This window comes from Chanodichthys erythropterus, chromosome 3 (genome assembly GCF_024489055.1).
Source record: "Chanodichthys erythropterus isolate Z2021 chromosome 3, ASM2448905v1, whole genome shotgun sequence".
Lineage (NCBI taxonomy): Eukaryota > Metazoa > Chordata > Actinopteri > Cypriniformes > Xenocyprididae > Chanodichthys > Chanodichthys erythropterus.
In genome coordinates this window covers 64,900,203-64,926,055 of record NC_090223.1, presented here as the reverse complement: position 1 = coordinate 64,926,055, position 25,853 = coordinate 64,900,203, and the positions used below count along the sequence as shown (strand labels likewise).

Sequence of the window (25,853 nt, the reverse complement as noted above, 5' to 3'; positions counted from 1 at the left end):
TGCTTTTTTAATACTAGTAGGTAATACAATAGTGACTACTTCCCTTTCAATTACAATACTATTGAATTTCATTAGAATTCAATATGATTAGTATTACTATATATTACATGCCCCTGCCCCTTTGATCACAAAAGTTAAAGTGCCCTTTGCGGTCGCATCGCGGTGCCCCTGCGTTCCCATTTCTCCTCCCCCGGAACGTGATTTCTACTGACAGAGACCCACAACCAATCAATAATTAGTGGGGACCTGTATCTACACATCTGTATTTGTGGAACTAATGGTCACTCTTTGATTTGTTAAACACAATCCAAAATGCACTAAACACACTACTTCATTATAGAGAAAAACAACAAATGAATAGAAATATATAATCTTAAGCTGACCAATAAATAAATAAATAAAAACTAGGTGAATATATAATTCAGCAGCATAAAAGTCTGCTAACCTAATTCTTGAAAAAAAAACTTTGCACAGTAATTTTATAAAATCTAAACATGTTAATAAAAAGATTAAAATTACTATTTGTATTCTTCTCATGAAATGGAAAAAACTATTTATATTAGATTTATATTATGAATCTAAAGAATTATATGAATTTATAATAATGGAAGATTAAAAGACGCTTATTTTAAATGTATTGTGCAGCTTTTTAATGGGGCAACAAGATATGATAGATACTACAGAACAAAACAGGCTATTAATAATCTTTCAGTGTGTAAAACCATGATAATATGAAACGCTTCAATACAGCAGCACACACCGCTTATGCGCATCCCGGGTGCTTAAAGGGATAGTTCACCCAAAAATGAAAATTCTGTCATTTACTAAACCTCATGTTGTTCCAAACCTGTATAAATTTCTTTGTTCTGTTGAACACAAAGGAAGACATTTTGAAGAATGTGAGAAACTGAACAGTTCTGGGGCACCATTGACTTGCATAGTAGTTTTTTTCCTACTATGGAAGTCAATGGTGTCCCAAAGCGGCCTGGATACAAACTTTCTTCAAAATATCTCCCTTTGTGTTCAAAAGAACAAAGAAATTTATACAGATTAGGAACAAATTGAGGGTGAGAAAATCCTTCATTCTGACTTATTTTGCCTCACGTAGCTAACAGTAAAAATAAGTTCCCATTAAATATAACAGCCTACTACTTAATCATAAATGTTTTTATATGTAAATAACATTCAGAAACTAAATTAATAAGGATCAATAAATAAATAAATACTGAAACAACAACAACAAAAACAACATAAGAAATGACATTTATTGATTATGGCTGATTTTATTTGACATGCACAACACGGAGTGACAGGACCGATGCACACAGCGGTGCGCTGTTTAACGGGTTTGTGTTGAAGAGTGGCTAACAAAGTAATCTTTTCACATGATGTTCTCTCTCTTAAAATGTAAGAGAGTGTAAATGTCAGCAGCATCATATATGTGTAAAGAATGAAGTCTGTCAGGTAAAACAAGAGCTTATTGATGCAGTTCAGTCAGTCTGCTATTTTATTTCAACCGTTACTCCTGATAGGAGGCTTCTGTAAATATTTAGTGTATACGTGGAGTTACACTTCAAATAAGTTTAATGGTGCAACACAGAAATATTTAGTAGATGCGTACAGTGCCACGTTAAGCCTTCGCGGGGCCCTGGGCTAACGAACGCAAAGCCGATTCGACTCTGGCTTTGGAATTTCAGAACGGTCATAGCATCATTTCAGATGCGATGTGTCTGAAGATTATTCTAGTTGATTAATTATTGTCACAAACTTTGTTTAAACGGATTTGCCTACATTTATAAACAATAACAATCTTGTGTGAATTTAAAAATATTTATGTGGAGAGAGAGACACACACACACAGTGTGTGCAGAATTATTAGGCACATTGATTTTCTGATCATATTTTTTTCCCAGGAACATTTTGCCAATTCCAAACCATATTAACCTTAACTACTATTAATTTTGTATTTAATCATTTATAAGTGATATATAATTGTTCATGAAGGCTGGAAATGAAAAATGCCCTATATTCAGGTGTGCAGAATTATTAGGCAGGGTTTCTTTTACAGATAAAATGAGCCAAAAAAGGCATTTAACTGTAAGGCCCGCCCAATCGGCCCAATGGCGGTTTCCCACCGGGCGGGGAAGGTTTCTTGCGCGTTCCGTCTTTACAGCGTGGCAAAGTAGTTTAATTCCAAATATTCTTTTATCTGACTCCATGTTATTATGACCTCGAATTTAGTTTAGAATGTCAATTGATTATTGGTCATTTGTATAATAATTTAGCTTTACATTTGAATATTCTATTTAACTCTTTACTCTTATTGTTCTTGTTCATTCGGTTCTCAGTGTCGCACAGGGTCCTTGCACTGGCCATTCATTAATATGCGGGCCCACGATCACAAACTCGCCAGTCTTGGTCACTAGACAGAGGTAATTGACTACACTAATAGAGTGCCGCTCTCATGCTTGCTCTGTCTAAAAGTATTTGTGTAGTCCCCATAGATCTGTATACACTTGAATTAGAGTAACACTAACTCTAGTCAGAGGTCACAACCACTACTACAGATAAGCCGACCAATATTACTTCTCTTATAGTAGCTTTGGTTTGGTTATGCCATGATTTCTCATGTACACTTAGCTAGAGTAACATTACAATAAACAGAGGTAAGGCTGACCCTATTTAGGTTGGTCGATTAGTTGTCCTAAACGGAATTCCCTTTTTAGCCTTTACAGTCTTAAGTACACTTGAACTAATGCCAAGCGTTAGTCGGAGCTCTAAAATCACAGTTAGTGTGCCCTATGCTCCACTCAACCTGACTTTAGTCCGTTACTAACCTGACGCAGATTTGCGGTAACAATGGATACATCGTAATCTACTGAAGTCAATAATTTCAGAGTAAGTCAGAATAAATTCAAATGTGACAATTTATTAGTCAGGTAAATTTATCACGCCAATTACATAATCAATTCAAAGGTGATCAATACCAAACATCAAATGCTCAGAAATAGAGTAAGATGCATACCTGACATTAGGAAAATACACACTGCTGGGTGTCCTGGACACTCATCAATGTGGGCTTCATCTGAATACAGAGTCGCCCTGAGCCTTTTGCAACATTTCTTTAAATACTCAGACCAAGACAAAACATCCCCCAATGTGGGGCATGAACTTACAATCAGAATTTGCATTGACTAGGGTCACAGACCTCAGGGGTTCGCACCTTGCTGTGGAACAGGGGGTAATTTAGATCAAAACCTTGGGAAAGGGACACACCCATGATTGCAACCAAAGTATCTCTAAAACTCTTAAAACCTTTAATACCTTTGGTTTACCTTTATGTAGACGAGACCATTGTACCAGTTGCACTGAGACATTTCAAACGATACCAAACATTGTATAGCATTCTTTGATGATTGTTCACATTAAACCAGATAGATTTTGGGTGAATTCTAGGTCATCTCTGTATGTAGAGAGAAGAGATGGGGGGAGAGGGTGAAGGGAGTGAAATGTAGATTAAGGCAGATGCTGAGGTGTGATTGACTCAGTGTGATTGTGTCTCGGGTGGGGATGCTATTTTCCAAGAGAGAGTTCCAATGGTAATTTTCTTTGTTTTCTCAAAGAGTAGCCCTTTTGGTCCAGGCACTCTGGCATCAGTCTTACAAAATATGCCACATTGTGCTATTTTTATGATTTATCACAACATTTTTTAAATGTATGTGGTTCAGATATAATAATATTTTGAGTTTCTATTTATTAAACCAAGTTCCTTCATTGTATTAACTCAAATGTTTAAATTAAAAAAAATTTTTTATAGTGCAGGGGTGTCGGACTGGAGGTAGAGTACCCAGGGCACTCATGTGAGGAGGGCCCAGAAAGATTAAGATTAACCCTTTGAGCGTTATGGTCCCATATATGGGATTTTTGTTTCTGTGCCCCTGGGCGTACGGTACCACATATGGGATTTCGAACGTTCAGCGACGTCACATAACTGCCAGATTCAAAATTTCAAATCGGCCTCTCGCGCCAACACAGAGAGAGGCGAGCTGGATAAACAGCTGTCAATACTTTTGCACAACTAGCAACTCTAACATTGTTTACAGGCACATGGTGTGTTTATTATATGTTCTCTGACACTCAGATTGTCATAGAAGTACCACAACAAAAGTGTATAGGGTAAATAAGCACAATAATGCCAACGTATCAATAAAACACGGACATGTGCCGCAGCTGTTTGTTTTCATAGGCTGCTGAGCTGTCATTTACATTCACTCAAACAGCGTTCACGGGCACATGGTGTGTTTATTTTATGTCACAGACACTCAGATTGTCACAGAAGTACCACGACAAAGGTTTACAGGGCAACACACACACACACACACACACACACACACACACACACACACACACTCTCTCTCTCTCTCTCTCACTGTGTATCAATGAAACACAGACATATGCGCAGCCCTGTTTGTTACTGAAGCTGTTGAGCGGCTGTGACTCAAACATTGTTTACAGGCACATTAGGCATCTATATTATATCACTGACACTCAGATTGTCACAGGAGTACCATGACAAAAGTTTACTGGGCATCATACACACTCTCTCTCTCTCTCACACAGTATCAATGAAATGTATGCACACAGCCCTGTTTGTTTGTTATAAGCTGCTGAGCGGCTGTGTTCACTCTAACATTGTTTACAGGCACATGGTGTGTTTATTATATGTTAGGGTGACCAAACGTCCTGTTTTCACGTCCTGTCCTGGCCATTCTGGTTGTTTTTTATAAAGTGATGAAAATGTCCTGGTTTTCATTCTTTTTCATTGGGCCATTAAATTGACAGGTATTTTGATCATTGCTGTGATTTTTATAATAGAGTCTATTTTTCTATCGGTACTTGTGTCTCTCTTAATTCCTTGCCTTCAGTTGGTGAAACTTAACTGTGTGTCTTATTGGGAGTTATTTTCCCTGGCCTCCCACCAGGGTGGTGTAGTCGGATCAAATTTAAATGGTGATTAACATCCCTCTCCATTTGATATTGCCACATAAATATCAATTTTATATTTCCATTGAGTAGTGATTACTTTTGTACAGTAAATTGAGGTCTTGACTTGAACCTTTTCTGTTAAGCCTATTTATAATATTGTTAGGTTAAAAATACAAGGCAATGCGGATTTAAGCTTAGGCCTTATATTGCTGTAGTAGCCTAGGCCTAGTCAAAGCAAGGCAAATTTATTTGTATGGTAATTCAAAGTGCTTTTCATAAAGAATAATAATAAAAATAGAACATAAGGAATAGAAATAACAGTAAAAACAGAGAATTTTGCTATCTGGATGGATGAGCTAGGAAGTCTTAGGGATTTTGTTGTTGTTGTCGTCCATCAGAGCGGATCTAAATGGATCTTCCTCACACGACAGGACTGCTATCTGTTAAGGGACTTCAAACTGATAAACAAAGTTTCAATCTCCCCTTTTGCCAAGACACCTCAAACTGCACCACACAGCCCTAATCCCCTTTCTGGAGATATATTATCTATGCAACACAGTTCAAATTCCCCCTCTGGAAATTTCCCCCTTTGGAAAGTGTCCTGACTGTAATCCAGAGATATCTTAACCATGCACTACATCTTAAATTTCCCCATGGTTTGTCCCCTTATCCAAATTTACCAAATTTTAACCTAATCACTTTCTTCCTAATTCTCCCAGTTCTTTCAACCAGACAGCTATATTTAAAATGCATTAAAAGTCAGAATAACAAGATGATACATAAAAGATATAAAATACATTGAAAATGAAATAAAAATAGGAAAAGGAATTAAAAGAATAAAAAGATAATACGTATAAAACAGTTTGGACATAGCACAGTGCTCAATCAGCAAATGCATAGATAAAAAGGTGTGTTTTGGTCTGGATTTGAATGTGGCTACTGTTGGAGCACACCTGATCTCTTCTGGAAGCTGGTTCCAGCTGCAGCTGGCGTAACAGCTAAAAGCAGACTCTCCTTGCTTTGAGTGAACCCTGGGTATTTCTAAATGACTTGATCCTGATGATCTGAGTGATCTGTTAGGTTTATATTCTATGAGCATATCTGAGGGCTACAATGTCCGGTGCAGCCGATACACAGACGTCCTGGTTGTGGAAAAGGTTGATTTCCCACGAAAAGAACCACCATTGAGATCCCCAAAAACTGTGGCTGAAATTCTTCAAATGGGCTCAAAGAATCCGGTAACCTTTTTTTTTTTCTGTAGCTTTTTTTGGTACTTTAAGTGAATTGTTCAATGGCAACAACCTAATGGACTCTTTTGTGCTTCTTTATACATTTCAGGTTGGCGTCTTGGTAGCACGTGCTGCGTTCATAAGCACAACTAAAGAATCCGTATCTTATTACGAAAACATTTTAGAAATGCAGACATGCTATCTGGAAGATGCAACCAGAAAAATTAAAGCACAATTGTGGGATACGCATATCAGTGCCATTCAACTGGGTAAGACATACAGGCTCTCAAATCTTTCTACCAGGAGTTCAGGGGTGATTTTTACATCAACACCAGGCAGAATGAGGTGCAAGAAGTGGCCGCTTTGTAAGGCTTGAGTGCACTCATCCTAGTCGAACATCGCGTTGATGCCCTGTCCGGGACGGTGAAAAGGGTCGAAGTAAAGATCTTGCGGCGATGTGGTCACTGCAAATGTTGGCAACAGAGCTTTAAAGACAAGTCCAAGAACCATCGCTGCGAGAGATGCAACATGCTCCAAAGATTGTCTACTTATGAACCAACTGCATCAGCCAGTTTCTGCGTCTTCACAGGTGCCGAAGATTCAAGAGTATCTTGAATCCGAAGGCGTGATGCACCTATTACAAGATTCTGAAGATATGGAAGAACACTCTCTTGACTCAGAGTCTCATACATTTCAAATGCAAGATGACTCCGTCGTTGCAATGATGAAAGTCGAGTGTTCTGAAAAAAAGTAAGCTAAAGTTTAACTAAATATAAATAACTAAATCGTACTTGCTTTTACTTGTATTGCTTTGATATAAGATGTATTTGAGTTTGTTTAAATTTGACTAAACTTGTTTCTATATCTTGATTGTTTGCTGGATTCAAAAGGCTTTTTTTGTTCATGGATGCTAATAAATGAAATCAAAATTCATATATTTTTCTTTGTCCATAATTTCACAGAAATGTACTTAACTGCAAGTTTTTTGATTGTATGGTGTAGGTTAGTTTAAAAAAACTTATTTTTTTTTATTAAATGTGCTTTATTTCAAAAACTTGTATAACTAAATTGAAATGAGTTTTCATTTGTTAAATTAGAACAATATATTAAATTCAAATGATGTAGCAATTCATTAGATTATTTAACTTTTAGATTATTGACATTTTTTAGAACTTATATTTTTACAAAATGGGTAAGCCTAGTGTTTAATTTATAATTGTGCATATTAATGTCAATGTGTATGAAACAGCTAAAACAATGGACTAGGTGCACAAGATGGCGTCATTACTGTATATTCTTAGGTTTGCCTCATACAAACATTTCCAGGTCTTTTGGAAACTAGTGGAGCCTGCAGTCAACACCAAGTGCAGGTCACCAACACCTAGGCAGCCTCTGCCAGCAGCTCTGAGTTTTCTCAACCAACAATGGTATGCACGTGACCAATAATAATAATGCATTATCAGTGTTTGAAGAAGTACTTTAAAAGTATATTTTACTTTAATGAAAGTAGTAAAACTACAGTGTAGAAACACTAGTGGTGGAGGAAGTATTCAGAGACTTTAAGTAAAAGTACTAATACCACCATACTCTTTCTGCATTCAGTATGTTTTTTTAAAGGGTTAGTTCACTCAAATGAAATTTCTGTCATTAATTACTCACCCTCATGTCGTTTCACACCTGTAAATAAAAGTATATAAGTATGATCAGAAAATTTTACTTTATGTATTTAAAGTACTCAATGTGGGAATAGCAGCAAATCCACACATTTGTGAACCATGAAATAGTACTTGAGTAAATGTTCAAATAGTAAAAAACAGTGGTGTAATAGTTACATCCCACCACTGTGTATAACAGTATCTAGGCCTAACACTTTGGGTTTTTTTTCACAGAAACTTCAACCCATAGATGAGCTCCTGTTGTCCCTCATGCATCTGTCAGTGGGTCTGCCTCTCAGGGATCTAGCAGAACGGTTTGACATTCACCGCACCACAGCCAGCAAGATTATTGCCAGCTGGACTCACTTCCTATTCAACCTGCTTGGAAGCCAACGTCTGTGGATCCCAAGAGAAACTGTCAAAACTCATCTTCCACCAGAGTTTTCAGCTTTTCCTGATACACAAGAGGTGCTTGACTGCACTGAAATATTCTGCCAGACTCCATCCTCTCTCCTGTTGCAGAGTGAGGTATTTTCCACGTACAAATCTCATGCTACATTCACGGCCATGATCGGCATGGCACCCCATGGTGCCTTTACATTTGTGTCTGGTCTTTATGCTGATTCCATGAGTGACCGTGAGATCTTCAAGCTGTCTGGCATCGCAAACCTACTCACACCGGACATAGTAATCATGATGGACAAAGGGTTCCTTGTGGACAATCTGGCTCCATGCAAGGTTTACCGGCCTGCCTTTCTCCCAAGAAACACCCAAATGAGTAGAGATGACGTCAGGCAGACTCAATCCATTGCACGTCTAAGGGTCCATGAGGAGAGGAGCATCAGGAGGGTGAAAGAGAACAAACTTTTGACAGAGACATACCACTTTCTGTGTGTGGAAGGAGCTATTCAATGTGACTTGCTTCCTGGTCAACTACCAGTATACGGACCACTGGTAAAGGCATGGGCAACTCAATGATTAACTCTGGTCTCATGTATTGACATTTCACTTTTAGCTTATATGGTTTAAAATTGATCAAAAAGTGTCATTTTAGGGTCGATACATCAGTGCATCTGTAGTTACAAGTACACATTCTGTTTGATAATGTAAAGTAATGTTCTGCATGTGAATGTGTAACCTAAGCCAGGTGAGGGTGTGGCTTTGAGCTGGTAAAAACCAGAGGCTGCACCAGGACAAACATTCTCCTGAATACCTATGATCTGATGCAGCAGGAATTAGCCTGGTAATACCAGACTCTGCTACTTCACTTTGCTTCGTAGACAGAGTCTGGAATGGCATAATAGAGAAGTGTTTTCTCTCTCGCTAGGGGCGATTGTCTGAAGTTTAAAATCATTGGTTACCCATAAGCCAATCAGATTTAACGTTTAGTTATGACGTATGTTATGTGCCTGTACAGCCGCATCGAAGCACAGACATCATGCATCGAACTCAAATCTATGATTGAACTTCCACTGTAAACCTGTTGTAAACACATTATAAAACAAATGTTTATCAAACACTCTTCTTGTTCTGGCTTCAGTTTGGAAAAGAGTTGAATGTTCTCCATAACAGAGCGAATTGCATCCCGTGTCTCGTTTCCCATTTCCGCGGTCGTTTCGGTTTTTGATTTCTCTAACCTACAATGTAAAACTCGGCGCTTAGCATCTACGTCACGGCTCTCAGCCCGCCCTCTGTTCGTTGATTGGCCCGGCTGTTTCCAGGCCGGGTGCAAACAGAAAGCTCTGACGCTGTCTCAGACTGAGTACAGAAGCGAAATGAAATTGAGCGGAAGTAGGAAGTCTGACGTAGTCAGGCTAAGCAGGAATAGGAGCAGCTAAGATTTATGTCAGAGCCCTTCAAAAAGATCTCAATAAGTGTTTAAAAAATTTCTATAAAATGACAATTGAACAGTTTCATGAATGTATGATATTTTGCAGAATACCCAAGTGCTTCTTTTCATACAGCTGTGCTCAGAGATTGAGTTAGTGACCCATAATTAGATTCATGTTATTGCTGATTCCCAGTAAATGTGGGATGTGGGCAATATTATAAATGATAATATTATTTTGGGGAGTAGGGAACAATTGTATCCTTTAGGCCACAGACAGCAAGAGAGGAATTTAATGATAAATTTTCATTTTTGGCTGAACAGTCCCTTTTAACACTATCACTGCAGATTTGTAGTACTGAAGCCTTTGTAAGTTGTGAATGTTTTTGGCAGGTTGCTGTAGGACAAGTATCTGGAAATGGGCCGCCAGTGGTCTGTTTGTATTGCAGCAAGACTGATCCATTACCAGAGATACAAGAGCATGTTGATCACTGTGAACTGAAAGTTTATTTCTTTGGCTTTTCAGGATTTACTATGTAAATCTCCAATTTACTTCAAAAGTCCTTTTAACACAAAGTATTAATATAATCTGATCACGAGTCTTTTAAAACTCCACTTACAGATATTTTAATCCTTGATTTTGTTTGGCATTGGAAGATTGTGAAAATACTCTTTAAACCTTTATCTGTGACCTTATTAAATTCAGTATCGCAGGTATATGTGCGCCACTGCAACTTTTTATGTTGCTTGGCAAAATAATTATTTAGGATTTTTTTTTTTTTTTTTGCTGCTTGTTTCTTTCATGAAATGTTTCCAGGTACATGCAGTAACTCTGCTTCTTGCTATGCTTAACGTCACCCTTAGCTGTTCTAACCACTGCTTTTTGGGGATTGTTGCTTCACTAAACTCAATTCATCTCTGTATTTAGTGCTTTTTCCCTTTGGATCACATTCAGACAATAATAATACCAGCCGTATATGTTGAAAAAAACGGGTGGGTGATCTGAGGTAAAATACACAAAGACTGACCATGTTGCATTTACAAATTAACCAGGAACACAACTAGCACTACTTTGTATGGGTCAAAATGAGCTATTTTTCTTTTAGGCCAAAAATCATTAGGATATTAATTAAAGATCATGTGCCATTAAGATATTTTGTAAATTTCCTACCATAAATATATTAAAAATGTATTTTTGTGAGTGGATATGCATTGCTAAAGACTTCATTTGGACAACTTTTCTGCATCCCAGGTTCCAGATTCTCAAATATTTGTATTTTGGCCAAATATTGTCCAATCCTAACAAACCATCACTTGAGAGCTTTAGTCAGCTTTCATGACTGGTTTTGTGGTCCAGGGCCACATATGTCTTCAAATGCAGTTGGGCAAGCTCATGTCAAAGCAGACAGGAATATTAAGGAAAATGTTCTCATTGTATATTCACTCTTTTTCTGCAGAATGTGTTATCTTAGCTCTGTGGGTTCATACAATGCCAGTGAATGGTGACCTAAAACTCTTCAAAATACAGTGCATAAAACTGTAATTAATTTATGTATCCAGAAATGATCAAATCTGTGATCCAAATATGAGGCCAGCAGTCATAATTCTGGATATACAGTGGTGCTTGAAGCTCTGACATCTATCTATCTATCTATTAGTGGTTAAACAGATCGTTGTTGATCCGTACGGACCAAGCCCCACGGTTCGGCATGCATGTGATTCGCGGATCAATGGATCAATCAAAGTTTAATGCAACAGAGTAAAAGGTTGTAATTTGCATGTGTTTTGTCTTGCTAGTTTACACAGATATAAAACCATTCCAGCGCTAGAAGAGGCAAAAGAGGATTTAATTCAGTATCACACGCCACACTGTTATCGGTGCGCACAGTCACACATAGAAAGCTCGCGCAGAGAGAGAGAGGTGCATTTCAGATAGTTAGTGAACTCCAAATTGATTTCTCTTTCATGTCCTCAGTGCACTTGGATGGTCACATACACACATTATGTCAGTCAAAATACCCCTTAGCAAGTATTCTCATAAACACATTTGGTTATGTCTCAATTGAACGAGGTGAGAATTCGGATGTGTATCTAACAAGCTACAATTAGTACAAAATGCAGCTGCTAGAGTTCTTACCAGGTCAAGAAAATATGATCATATAACACCAATTTTATCATCTCTACACTGGTTACCCATTAAGTTCTGTATCGATTATAAAGTATTGCTAATGACCTATAAGGCTCTAAATGGTTTAGCTCCTGTGTACTTAACCGATCTTCTATCGCCCTACAATCCTTCACGCTCCTTAAGATCACAAAACTCTGGACTTCTGGTTGTACCTAGGATATCTAAATCCACTAAAGGAGGGAGAGCGTTTTCACATTTGGCTCCTAAACTCTGGAATAGCCTTCCTTATAATGTTCGGGGCTCAGACTCGCTCACCCAGTTTAAATCTAGATTAAAGACGCATCTCTTTAGCCAAACATTCACATAATGCATCTCATACCAGATCAATTGCACATGACTATCTTTGCTTAATGTTATGAACAGCAGCTACGCTAATTGTTCTCCTTTTGCTTTTCTGTTTTACCTCGGGACACACGTGACTAGAGAGGACATCAGCTTCAGTTTGGATCCAGCCTATTAAGAAGACCTCAGATGACCTGTGAAGAGACGGTGCCAACTCCTTCAAGGACTTCAGAAGACGCAATCATCTGGATCAACAAGCACATTGCACAATTTCTATATATCCTTTCTCTCCTAATTATTGTTAATATGTAATTCATTTTTCCAGGAGCTAATTGCTTTCTACCTTCAGTTAAACTGCTAACAGTGTTTGTAAATTAATTGCCTAAATTATTTGCTTACTGCATTCTTTAAATTGTGATGTTGACATGCATTCTGTGTAAAGCTGCTTTGAAACAATATGTATTGTGAAAAGCACTATACAAATAAATGTGAATTGAATTGAATAAATATGACTTTAACCTTTAATGTGTTTCAATTCAGACACATGAATGAACTCTGCTTTATGAACTCATACAACCTTTTTTACCATGATTGTTTGTATCATATTTCTCACTGTTTTAATTTTAATACAAATATTAACTGGTAAAACACTCGGTGCACTTCTGTGATTGTAAACAATGCAGCGTCTGTACAGGACTTTTATTTTGGAGTGACGACATGACGTCATAAGACTGCGCCGAGCTCCTGCATCTGCTGTGATTCTGCTGAAGAAAGGTTTGTTTTAAGAATTTAAGCTGATTTATTCGATAGAAACAGTCTAGGTTTAAATATTTTTACAAACAATTTGAAATTAGTTTATTTACTAATGTAACATTGTGATTCTTTATCTAAGTGTAATGAAGGATATTTGTGTGAGTAAAACAAATCCACTGATGAGAAACCGTAAACCTGCGTCTCATTTCTCTTAACAGAGTTCAGTCTCTGGAGAGTAATGATGGAGAAACTGAACTTTTCAACTCCGAGTCAATTGAGTCAAAGACTTTGAGAAATGATTCAGTGAATCACGACTCGTGCTGCTCAAACAGTGAACATGAACGAGAACAACAAACACTAACAAACTAACTAATCATGTTTTCATCAGTTATAAATGCCTAAATATGAAGTTTATTCATTTTTTAGATAATTTTTGTCTAACCGGGTCGTTAGACCAATAACAATGTAAATTATTCTCTTCTTAAAGATGGCGTTTAAAAAAGAGACTGATGACATGAAGATCTGAGTTTATTAAAGAGGAGACTGGAGACCTAAAGATGGAGTCTATTAAAGATGAAACTGAAGACATAAAGATTGAGTTTATTAAGGATGAGACTGAAGACATGAAGATTGAAGAAACATTCAGAGTGAAACATGAAGAAACTGAGGAACAAACAGGTTGGTTTTATTCTCACAGCTGAACTCATTTATTTGATCATTATTAAAATGTCCAGCTCTACAGAAATAGAGAATATACAGAAGTATAATCTTACAGAAAAGTGTGCGAATGCTCTCAGTCGGTTTGGTTACTTGTAATTAAGCATTATTAACTCATTACTATAGTGAGTAAATGTTGTAATGTGTACATCACTTTAAATTCATTGTTTTCATTAAATCTGATCCTGGACCACAAAATCAGTCATAAGTCTCACGGGTATATTTGTATATTTTGGGGGCACCACTACTATTTTAATTATGAAAAAAATAATATATAAATGTTAAGCCAAAACAAATTCATTTAAAGCTAAACTGAAACAGAAACCGGCGTTATAACCTGTAATTTGGCATAATTCCAAATGTTTTAATTTTCACGATTTGGAGGCTAAACTATATTATTTAAACACTTTTATTGTACACATACTACTATAAATTTTTACATATTTGGTTGAATGTATGTTATTTTTACAATTAACAGGCTGCGATGTCAAGTTACTAAAACTGATATATGTTGTGTGTGCGCGAGGTGCCGGCGCGATCACTTGAATTTTCTTATAAAAGTGGAAACAACACTAAAACAGGCTAGGCCTACTTAGACATTTATGGTCACACAGATGTAACATCTTTCAAATCTGTGAAGGGTTAACGATGCAATATGTAATATTTTTGCAGTAAAATATCCAAAAAACTGTTATATATTTTGTTTATATCCCAAATGTTTCCAATTATTTGTAAATCGTGAGAAAATTGCAATCTTAACCAAGGCTCCGGGACGTGTGAGGAGTCGCCTGTCAATGGCATCATACCCGCATTACCTTCGGTTTTCCGGTTTTATTTTGTAGAAACCATGGAAACGCCAAAGATGCTTTAATAAATCACATGTTTTAATAGACAAGGGAACAACTTTTTTATATGTTCATAGGCAGAAAACGATTTGGTCTTAAATAGCTTAACATATTTAGTCTTATTGTTTGAATCTAATTTTCTTGGTTTTTTTTGAGTACCATGCTTTACCATGCCTCAGAGAAAAACACTATTTTGTCAACTAGCTAACATAACAATCAGATGCAGCTTTATTTGTAGTAACAGTAATACAGCATTTTCTCATCATACAATACGTTTTAAATGAATTGTATGTCATTTATCAACACAAGCCATCCAGCATTTAATATGATATTATAAAATCGATCTGTCTTACAGCAGTGTGTAACAGTGTCTCACAGCAGCCGCCGAGCGAATGCATGTTATAACACACACATTTTCAACACACTCAAATCAGGGTATATGCAGGAATCCTGAAGTTAATTTGAAGACCTTTTGAAGACCTTCTCAAAATATTTTAAGACCTCATCGCACTTCAAGTTCTAATCAGCAACAAACCTTTATCTTAATAAACAGTTGTAGTTTGCAAATAAATCTATAGAGCACAACCATACAACCACAGCTCAGATAAGCTCGGAAGAAACAAAGCTCAAAAGAATAAATTAAAGCAAGGTTTATTAAAATGTACATTAACAATCTCATGATGTAACTAGTTTTGTCCTTGCCACAGGTGAATGTATTAGCTTTGTCAGAGTCCGGAAACATTAACTTGGAAAATATAAGAAATTCCTTTGTTTGAGTTCAGTGAGTGCTGATTCACCGCAGTATTGAGACACTGAGCTGATCTCACTGACCGAGAATGCTGGATTTTTTTATAGTTATTATGGGGATGAAAATAAATATGAATACTTTTTGGAGTCAAACTCTTTTGACAAAGCTTGAACAAAATTTAATACCTCATAAAATCGTGATTAAGACTTTTTAATACCTTTTAAGGGCCTTAATTTTATTAATAAAAATTAATAATATGATTTATTTATTAATCTATAAAATGTATTGCATTTATGAAGGAAAGGTTCAGCACCCAAGGCTCTAACGCTATTGTCTCAATGTTGTTCAGTGTCTTTAGGTGGATTAGGACTGTTTGTGATTTGGTCTTAGTGATTTAGGATTCCTCTTGACTACTCGTAATGTTTCACAGATTTAGGAGCTAGTTTTAGGACACTTTTTAGATTTATTTGAAATATCCATCAGTCTCAGATTAGAATATCAGAGCTGATGAGTTGAAGCTTGAGCAGGAATGACCAAACCTGTTCCTGGAGACGCTCCGCCCCCTGTGGTACAGGGGAAGACCAGAGGCTGTTTTTTGAATGGATGTCAATGAATGAGAGGCTTCACTATGCTGATTAAACAGCTTTTGTGGGGAAATAACTAATCATTTTAATAAATTGATAACTTGTTTGCTAATCTTCAGCACGTTTTACATTAAACAATACTTTAGAATAAACATGTAACATTTTGGAAGGGGTGCACGTCAGGCTACATCCTAGGCCACGCGGGGTACTCACAACACAGAAGTATAAATCAGCCTTAAGTCTTCAGGAATGCTTGAAAATTAAGGGCAGGTGTATTTGATTAGGGATGAAACTTAACTCTGCAAAACAGTGGCCCTCATGTACCAAAGCTGCCCATTCCTGATCCATACGATTGGATAGGGTATAGATCATACATGTTGTTGATTTTGATGCTTTAAATGTCTAAATTGTTTTTTTGTCTATTTTTACCCTAGACCTGATGGCACCGAAAGAGGGGAGTCATGAACTTAATGAAAGGGAAGAAGAGAAAGAACATTATAATTTAATGAGTGAAGAAAAATCAACAAAATTTTCCTTACAAAAAGGAGCTCAAAAGACTGGAACTAAAAGTTATTTCACCTGCCAACAGTGTGGAAAGACTTTTGATCAACATAGAAACTTTCAAGTCCACTTGAGAGTTCACACAAGAGAGAGAGCCTTCACTTGCCAAGAGTGTGGAAAGAGTTTCATACATAAAAAACGCCTTATAGTCCACATGAGAATTCATACTGGAGAGAAACCCTTCCCATGCCAACAGTGTGGAAAGAGTTTCATTATAAATGAAAAACTTAAAGTCCACATGAGAATTCACACTGGAGAAAAGCCTTATACCTGTCAAGAGTGTGGAAAGAGTTTCATTAGAAATGAAAACCTTAAACTCCACATGAGAATTCACACTGGAGAAAAGCCTTACACCTGTCAACAGTGTGGAAAGAGTTTCATTAGAAATGAAAACCTTTCAGCCCACATGAGCACTCACACTGGAGAGAAGCGTTACACCTGCACTCTGTGCGGGAATGGCTTCACACGGCTAAAAACCCTCAGGCAACACATGAGAATTCACACTGGAGAAAAGCCTTTCACCTGCCAACAGTGTGGAAAGAGTTTCAGTCAAAAAGGACACCTTACAGTCCACATGAGAACTCACACTGGAGAGAGCCCATTCACCTGCCAACAGTGTGGAAAGAGTTTCATTAGAAATGAAAACCTTAAAGTCCACATGAGAACTCACACTGGAGAAAAGCCTTACACCTGCCAACAATGTGGAAAGAGTTTCAGTCAAAGAGGACAGCTTATAGACCACATGAGAATTCACACTGGAGAAAAGCCTTATACCTGCCAACAATGTGGAAAGAGCTTCCGTCAAAGAGGACACCTTATAGACCACATGAGAACTCACATTGGAGAAAAGCCTTAACTCCCTGAGGTCTGAAAACGCGCCGGCGCATTTTGTAGGATTTTTTTCACATTGCAGCAAAACAGACTTAAATTACTCCGTCATTTCTTGTCATAGAGACATAAGTAATATATCAAATGAAACTATAGAATGCCTTCTTTTATTTGTGTACACTCAAAGTAAAAACAAAATGTTGTGCTTTTGTAAAATAAAGAAAACTAACATGATGCGTGATCTCTCGTCTCCCTCTGAACGAACTCCAATCTGATAGTTCTCAGAAAATGAACTGTAACTTAGTGAATACTAATGAAAAAAAATGGCACTTACATCTAAAGAAACGTTGAAATGTCAAGTTTTAAATCGTGTAAGTCCAATCGAAAACAAACATTCTGTGTTTATGTAATCTGTATGAAAAGAGAGCCGTGTCAGAAGTCCGTGATTCAGCTCATTATCCGCTAATGCGGCCACGCCCACGGAGCAGGCGCTATTCAGAGGCAAATTCAGAGGCGATACATGTATTCATCATCTCAATCGTGTATTTATTGTCTTGAGAAGTGTTTTATTTGGATGTTAAAGCCATGGTTAGTGATCTCTAGAAGACATGCAGTTAGTTCCTAGTTCCTTTTCTTCTTTATATGAATTTGTGGCCTAAAGGTGTATAGAGCGCCCTCCGGCTGCAAGTATGAATTAAAAACACCATTTCTGAAATGTCCTCTTCTTCATTAGAATAATTTGTGGACTAAATGTGCACAGAGAGTGCCCTCCGGCTGCAAGTATGAATTAAAAACACAGCATCCAGCACTCACAGTGATGACAATAAATATTACTTCTAAGTATAGAAATTTGACATAAATATATAAGAATCCATCAATATTTCTCCAAATGTGCATGCTTTTAACACTCTGAGGTCTGAGGGTATCGCCGGCGATACCACCGTGGTTTTTTTCTTATCAGTGTGAAAGAGACTCAAAATTCAATGTTGCACATACAATTAAGAGTTATACACCATTTTAATCTGTGGAATATCTTCTTTCATTTGTGTACACTCAGAGTAAAAACAAAATGTTGTGCTTTTTGTAAAATAAAGAAAACTAACGTGATGCGTGATCTCTCGTCTCCCTCTGAACAAAGTCCAATCTGATAGTTCTCAGAAAATGAACTGTAACTTAGTGAATACTAATGACAAAAAAATTACACTTATGTCTAAAAAAACGTTAAGATGTCAGGTTTTAAATCATGTAAGTCAAATCGAAAACAAACCTTCTGTGTTTATGTAATCTGCATGAAAAGAGAGCCATGTCAGAAATCTGTGATTCAGCTCATTATCCGATAATGCGACCACGCCCACGGAGCCAGCGCTATTCAGACGCAAATTCAGTCAATACATGTATTCATCATCTCAATCGTGTATTTATTGTCTTCAAAAGTGTTTTGAATAGCCATATTTAGTGATCTCTTGCCTCTGTTAGTTCCTTGATTGTCACATGATATGCCTCTTCTTTTACTGAGGCATTTGTGGACAAAAGGGGCAGAGCGCCCTCCGGCTGCAAGTATGAATTAAAAACACAGCATCCAGCACTCATAATGATGACAATAAATATAGAATAATACATATTACTCCTCTGTATAGAAAATTGATATAAACATATGAGAATCCTTCAATATTTCTCCAAATGTGTATGCTTTTAAGCATATTAAGAAATTATGGTCAATATAAGATTTTAAGAGTCAAAATGTGAAGCTTGAGTCTTAGATCTTTTTAATGATGTATAGTTTGTCAACTGCACATCAACATTTAGGCTCTATAATATAACAAATATAGTAGCCTATATGAAATGCCCTAGAGGTAGGAATGTTCAGACGCTTTGCATCACAGAAATACATTATATTTCAAAGTATATTAAAATAGAAAACCACTATTTGGTTAGAGACTTGAGACTTCTTTTAAAAACATTATAATGGCATTATAATGTGTTCAATCTTTTGACTGGTACTGTAATTTAACATAGGCCTATACAAAATTTTCTTCATATCATGTGCAATAATACGTGCATGCATGAGATCACAAAAATCATGTTTTTTTTCGTCCTGAGTGGACTTTAATCCTGTTATCAGCATGATCACAGAGGGTTTTTTCACAGTGTACCTGACTGAAAGGCCTCATTAATATGCAAGTCATTTCAGGTCATTATTATTCAATTCTTTTGTCTTCTCAGGTGAGAATCACCCATTATACATGAGGATTCACGCCTCCATGCATACTGTGTTTCTTGACCAAAAGTGTCTTAGAAAATTTTCATCTCCCTATTGTTTTATATGAAGGAGTAGGAAGGATAATTTTACTTCATTCTGAAGCAAAAACTCTTATGAACACAGATTTAATATATATTTTTTGGCCTTATTTAAGTGACTTAAGTTTTTTGTTTTTTCAATAACCATGCATAAACATTATTCCTTCAAAAACACAAACATGTACATACATGTTCCTCAAATATTATTGTAGCCTAGTTTGTGCTGAATACAGTGTAATGACACTTTTGTCATTAATATGTTTATGAACAACTGAAAAAAGCACAAATGTCAGAGCATGTCAAAACTTCTCCAAGCCCCAAATCAGCCTCAGACTGCAGAGGGTTAAGCTTTGATTCATTATTTTCTAAAATCAAAATAAAATTTCTATTTTTAAAGAATATAATAGAATACTATTATTTTAAATTGTAATAATATTTCACAGTATTGCTGTTTATGATGAGCTGAGACATTTTTTCACAGCCTACCTGACTGAAAGGCCTCATTAATATGCAAGTCATTTCAGGTCATTATTATGTGATTCTTTTGTCTTCTCAGGTGAGAATGGCCCATTATTTATGCATATTCACGCCTCCACGCATACTGTGTTTCTTGACAAAAAGTGTCTTACAAAATTTAAATCTCTCTATTGTTTTATATGAAAGAGTAGTCAGCATAATTTTTTTATATCAATAATTTTTTCTTTTTTTGAATATTATGTTTTTATTTTGGCATTAAGACAACATAGAACATTACAAAGAGACAATGACAAGAAACGGAAGAAAAAAAAAAAAAAAAACATTTTGAATGATTTTTCAACCTCGAGTTACATCAGTTCCTTCAGTTTTATACATATTTCCTATAATGTTATACATTTCTAGGCCAGTGTACAAGGGCAATATGGTGATCATGTGAATAATAAATGGGTCAGACCTTTAAACTGTTATCCTTGACATTTGATAGATGTTTAAGAAAGGGTTCCCAGGTGGCCTCAAAGCCAGCAATATTGCCAGAGAGGTTGTGTCTGAGTCTCTCCAAATGCAAAGTGGCAGAAAGTTCAGAGAGCCAAGATTTAAAAAGTGGTTTTGATGCCTTTTTCCATAGACAAAGGATAATTTTTTTAGCTACCACCATTCCATATTGGATAGCTTTTTGAGTTTGACGGTTGATACCATGAAGAGAGTCAGACCAGCCGAAAACAGCAACAGCTGGGTCAGGAGAGAGATCACAAGAATATGCCTCAGAATAGAATCTAAAAATTTCGCTCCAAAACTCAAAAAGTTTCGGACAGAACCAAAAGAGATGTCCCAGAGAGCCCTCAGCAGATTCACATTTGTTACAGGTAGAGGAAACTGAAGGGTAAAATTTGTTAAGCTTAACCCTAGAGTAATGAAGCCTATGTAATACTTTATATTGAATTAGTTGGTGCCTTGAATTAATAGAACATGTATTTATGACCTTGATAGATTCTAACCAGTCCTCGTCAGTTATATGAATACCTAAATCCTTTTCCCAGGAATCTTTCAGATGTGAGGTAGATATGTTGAGCTGTCTAGTGAGGACAGCCATAAAACGGGAAATCAAATTAGGGGCATCAGGAGAGGCAGAAAGTAAATTATATATCTCATTTTCGTCTGTGAGTAGTTCAAAGTTTGAGAAAGATGTGCGAACATAATTTCTCAGCTGTAGGTATCTAAAAAAATGTGATGGTGGAAGATCAAATTTCTCTTTGAGCTGGGAAAATGTGGCAAATTTACCGTCCACATATAAGTCTCTCACGGTGACCATTCCTTTACTGGACCAGACCGAAAATGTGGAGTCTGTGAGTGATGGCTTAAAGGTATGATTGCAAGCAATAGGACATGATAGAGCAGTAGATGGCAACTTAAACGCTTTCCGGATCTGACACCATATTTTGAAAGAGCTGGAAAGTATGAAGTTTGTGCTAGCCACTGTTATGAGTGGCGCAGGTGCCGCAAAAAGCAGAGAGGAAAGAGAGTGGTTTGTAACACTCTGTTCTATGGCAAGCCAAGATGGAATGTCACCTACAGGCCCTGCAAGGTGAGATTTTTTCCAATATGATAAGGCTCTGCAGTTTGCAGCCCAATAATAATGCTGGAAATTTGGAAGGCCTAATCCGCCCAGTGACCTTGGTTTACTTACATGTAGTTTAGAAATACGGTGCGCTTTAAAGCCCCACACAAATGGCAATATAATCGAATCCAAGGCTTTAAAAAAACTTTTGGGCAGGGAAACTGGCAGGTTTTGAAAAAGGTACAAAAATCTGGGCAGTGTCACCATCTTGATTGCATTCACGCGCCCTACCATGGACAGTGGGAAGGTCCTCCAACTTTCTATATTACGTTTCAAGCTCTCTAGCATAGTTAAGTAATTTAATTTGTATATATCCTTTGCATTTTTTGGTATAGTGACCCCCAAATATTTAAAACTGTCCACTGCAATTTTAAAAGGTAGGTTTTGTATAAAGCCTGGGTCAATATTGTCTGTTACAGGCATAAATTCACTCTTTTGCCAATTTATAGAGTAACCAGAGAACTTTCCAAAAGTCTCCAACAAATCTAATAGGGGTGGGATAGACCACTCTGGATTAACAAGGTAAAGAATAATGTCGTCAGCATAGAGAGATATATGATGGTCTAATTGACCTATCTTGGGAGATAAGATAAGTGGGTTACTTTTTATAGCAGCCGCGAGGGGTTCTATAGCAATGGCAAAAAGCAGGGGTGAAAGTGGACACCCCTGCCTTGTGCCTCTATGCAGTGTGAATTGTGATGATTTATCAAAATTAGTGAGCACTGAGGCCCTGGGTTTAGCATAAAGCATTTTCACCCATAGAGAGAATGATTCTCCGAGGTTAAACTCCTGGAGCACTGAAAAAATGTAATTCCATTCGATTTGGTCGAATGCCTTTTCAGCGTCCAGAGATAAGATGGCAACATTCGAAAGAGAATCATGCTTAGAATATAGAATGTTCATTAAGCGTCTCACATTAAAAAAGGAAAAGTGCCCTGGGATGAAACTGATCTGATCAGAATGAATAAGTTTTGTTATACATTTATTTAATCTGTTTGCAAGAATCTTAGTGAAAATTTTAAGATCTGAATTCAGAAGGGCTATGGGGCGATATGATGATGGATCCGTTTCCTCTTTCCCTTTTTTAAGAATTAAGGAAATGTTGGCATCGCACATTGATTGTGGAAATTCTTGACCGTCAATAGAATGGTTGAATAATCTCAGTAGCAGGGGAGCAAGTTTCTGAGAATATTTCTTGTAAAATTCAATTCCAAAGCCGTCGGGCCCAGGGGCTTTACCGCTGGGAAATGATGTGATGGCTTGAAATACTTCATCTAAAGTTATTTCTGCATTAAGGGCGTCTCGTTCTGCATCATCTATTTTAGGGAGATGTAGTGATTGAAGGAAGCAAGAAAGGGCTGTAGGGGCAACGGAAGTCCGAGATTCATATAAAGCTTCATAAAATTCTTTGAAACACTCATTGATGTCTCTGGGGTTTGTCACTAGGGTCCCATCCTTTTTCCTAATTTGATGGATAGCTCTATTAGCTTGGATGCTTCTCAGCTGACGTGCGAGCAGCCTGTCCGGTTTGTCCCCTAGTTCAAGCTGTTTTTGTTTTATTCTTAATAGCATATTATTTACTTGATTAGAAAGGATTGAATTATACTCTAGCTTTAATGTTGTGATCTCTTTGAGCACGTCAGGGTCCGCAGTGTCTGCATGTAAATGTTCAAGTTGATTAAGAGAAGATTCAATTACTGACAGGCGTGCTTTCCTTTGTTTTTTTAACCCGGATTCATATGCTATGATGTGCCCTCTCAATACCGCCTTAAGTGACTCCCACAGCATTGAATCAGACACATCCCCTGTATCATTAAACACAAGATAGTCATCTAACCATTCTATGACACGCTGGGAAAAATGGGAATCAAGAAGTAGTGTAGGGTTGAATCGCCAGCTATAATTAGGCTTTATTTCAAAAAGGTCAAGAGAAATGGTCACCGCAGAATGGTCTGAAATTATTCTATTGTGGTGTTTCATTGCAGTTACACATGAGGCAACCTTAAAGTCGACCAGGAAAAAATCTATTCTAGAATATGAATTATGAACGTGGGAGAAAAAGGTATATTGCCTGTCAGACGGATGCTTTAACCTCCAAATATCAACTAAATCAAGTGAGTTCATTAATTCGTTTAGAGTGGTGGTGGAATTTGGAAGGTGACCCACAGAACGGACAGGAGTTCTGTCCAAAATGGGATCTAAAACCAGGTTAAAGTCACCACCAATTATTAGATAAGTGTTTGACAGATTGGGCAGGAGATTAAAAACTTCACGGAAGAAAGATGGGTCGTCATAATTTGGTCCATATATATTCAATAGCGTGATATGTACAGAAAAAATGAGACCAGAAACTATCACATATCGACCATTAGGATCACAAATAGTAGATATATGCTTAAAAGGAATTGTTTTGCGGAATAAAATGGCCACTCCTCTGGCTCTACAAGAGAACGTAGATTGGAACACCTGTGAAACCCAGTTACATCTAAGGAGCCCTTGTTCATTATGTTTAATGTGTGTCTCTTGCAAAAAAATTATATCAGCAGAGATTGACTTCAAATAAGAAAAGACTTTAAATCTTTTAGCCCGGTTATTAACGCCTCGTACGTTCCAACTGGCTAGGGTAACATTACAGTCTGAAGATCTCATATTATATACCAATGTAAATTAACTTGAGTATTGTTGTAATGACTGTGTGGAACTGAAGTTATTACAGTAAACAGGACAAAACATATAACACTTAACACATGATCATGAAGAAGAAAACCCCCCAACGCCCTCCCTTTCCCTCTCATCCGCTTCCCCAAACGAAGTGGAGTAGAAAAAACAAACCCCATATATGAACTGTGGAGCTACAAGGCTGCTAAGGAGGAAACGAGCTGAAACGAGCTTAACTGTCCGGTGAAAACGGCTCCTCCTCCACTCTCGACACTTAAGATTAACAAAACAAATAGTTTCGAACATTGGCACGAGGCCAAAGCTATCTTATGAACATGTCAGGACTCAGGACCATAATCCCACAAAAAGATAATTTCAATAGAAAATCAGTGCTCTTAGTCTTAGTGAGAGCGCCAATTTACATCCATCATCGGCTTTCCACATCAGAAAGCCCGGGACGTCAGTCTGTATGACTGCAGGAACAGAAGCGTACTCACATTATCCAGGCTCCATTTGCATAGAGCAACTGCGAAAATTGTCTAAATCAGATGCGCGTGCATTAAAAAGTCAAGATGCGGCAGTGATTGTATTGGCAAATGCTTCAGCATCCGCGACTGAATCGAAGATTCTCTTTTCCGATCCGTGAGTGACGATAAGACGCGCGGGGAACAGCAGACCATATCTGACACCAGCATCCTTTAATTTCTTTTTAACTCCATCAAAGTTTCGGCGCTGAGACATTACTTCCGCTGTCAAATCAGGATATATGGAGATCCGCATACCTTCAAACTGTAAGGGTGATTGTTGTCGGGACAGCCTCAGGATTAGTTCTTTCACGGGGTAGTGATGGATTCTTGCTATTAACGTCCGGGGGCGTCCTCCTTTGGCTGGCAGAGGTCCAATGCGATGGGCGCGATCCACTTTCACCCCAGATGGAAAGTTTTGAGCTCCCAAGAGAGCCGGAATCAGCTTTTCCACATATTCAGTGGGTTGATTGTTTTCAACTTTCTCTTGTAGCCCTGTTATTTTTATATTTTGCCGGCGGGAGCGACCCTCCAGGTCATCGAGCTTAACGTGTAGGGCTTTGTTGGCCGCAGCAATATCCTGGCAAAGAGTCTCTAGCACGGAGATGCGGCTCTCATGTTCGGTTCTAGCGCCCTCCAATTCGGAGATGCGGGAATTAGTTTCGAGGAGTGATGTTTGCATGTGCGATAAAGTATTTTCAATGGAGTTAAATCTGTCGTTCATCGACTTGTCCATGGCTTGGATCGATGCTTGGATAGCCGCCAAAATAGGGGATAAGGCCGCGGTGTCGTCGCTAGGAGTAGCATTAGCCACTTGTTCAGTCAGTGTTTGCTTCTCGACCAATTGCTCGTCCATGTTGGTCGATTGGTCCCCTTTTTTTGCTTTAGGTTTCGTCATCTTGACTTCAGGCTTGATGAGATATTGTTTTGATTTGTTTATGATAAAAAAAAAAACTAATTTTCCGAGATTAGTGGAGGAGACTCTCAAAACTACGTCCACTCCATGCGGTGCTCTCGAGCGCCCCCCGCATAACTGATAGTTTGAGAGAATAAATAAATGAAAAATACTAATTTATG

General features: G+C 37.5%; 1 pseudogene; it reads left to right on the top strand.

The window, feature by feature from the left end:
- The window catches only part of LOC137005239 (uncharacterized), a 615,607-nt pseudogene that overhangs the window by 93,752 nt on the left and 496,002 nt on the right, over positions 1-25,853 (top strand).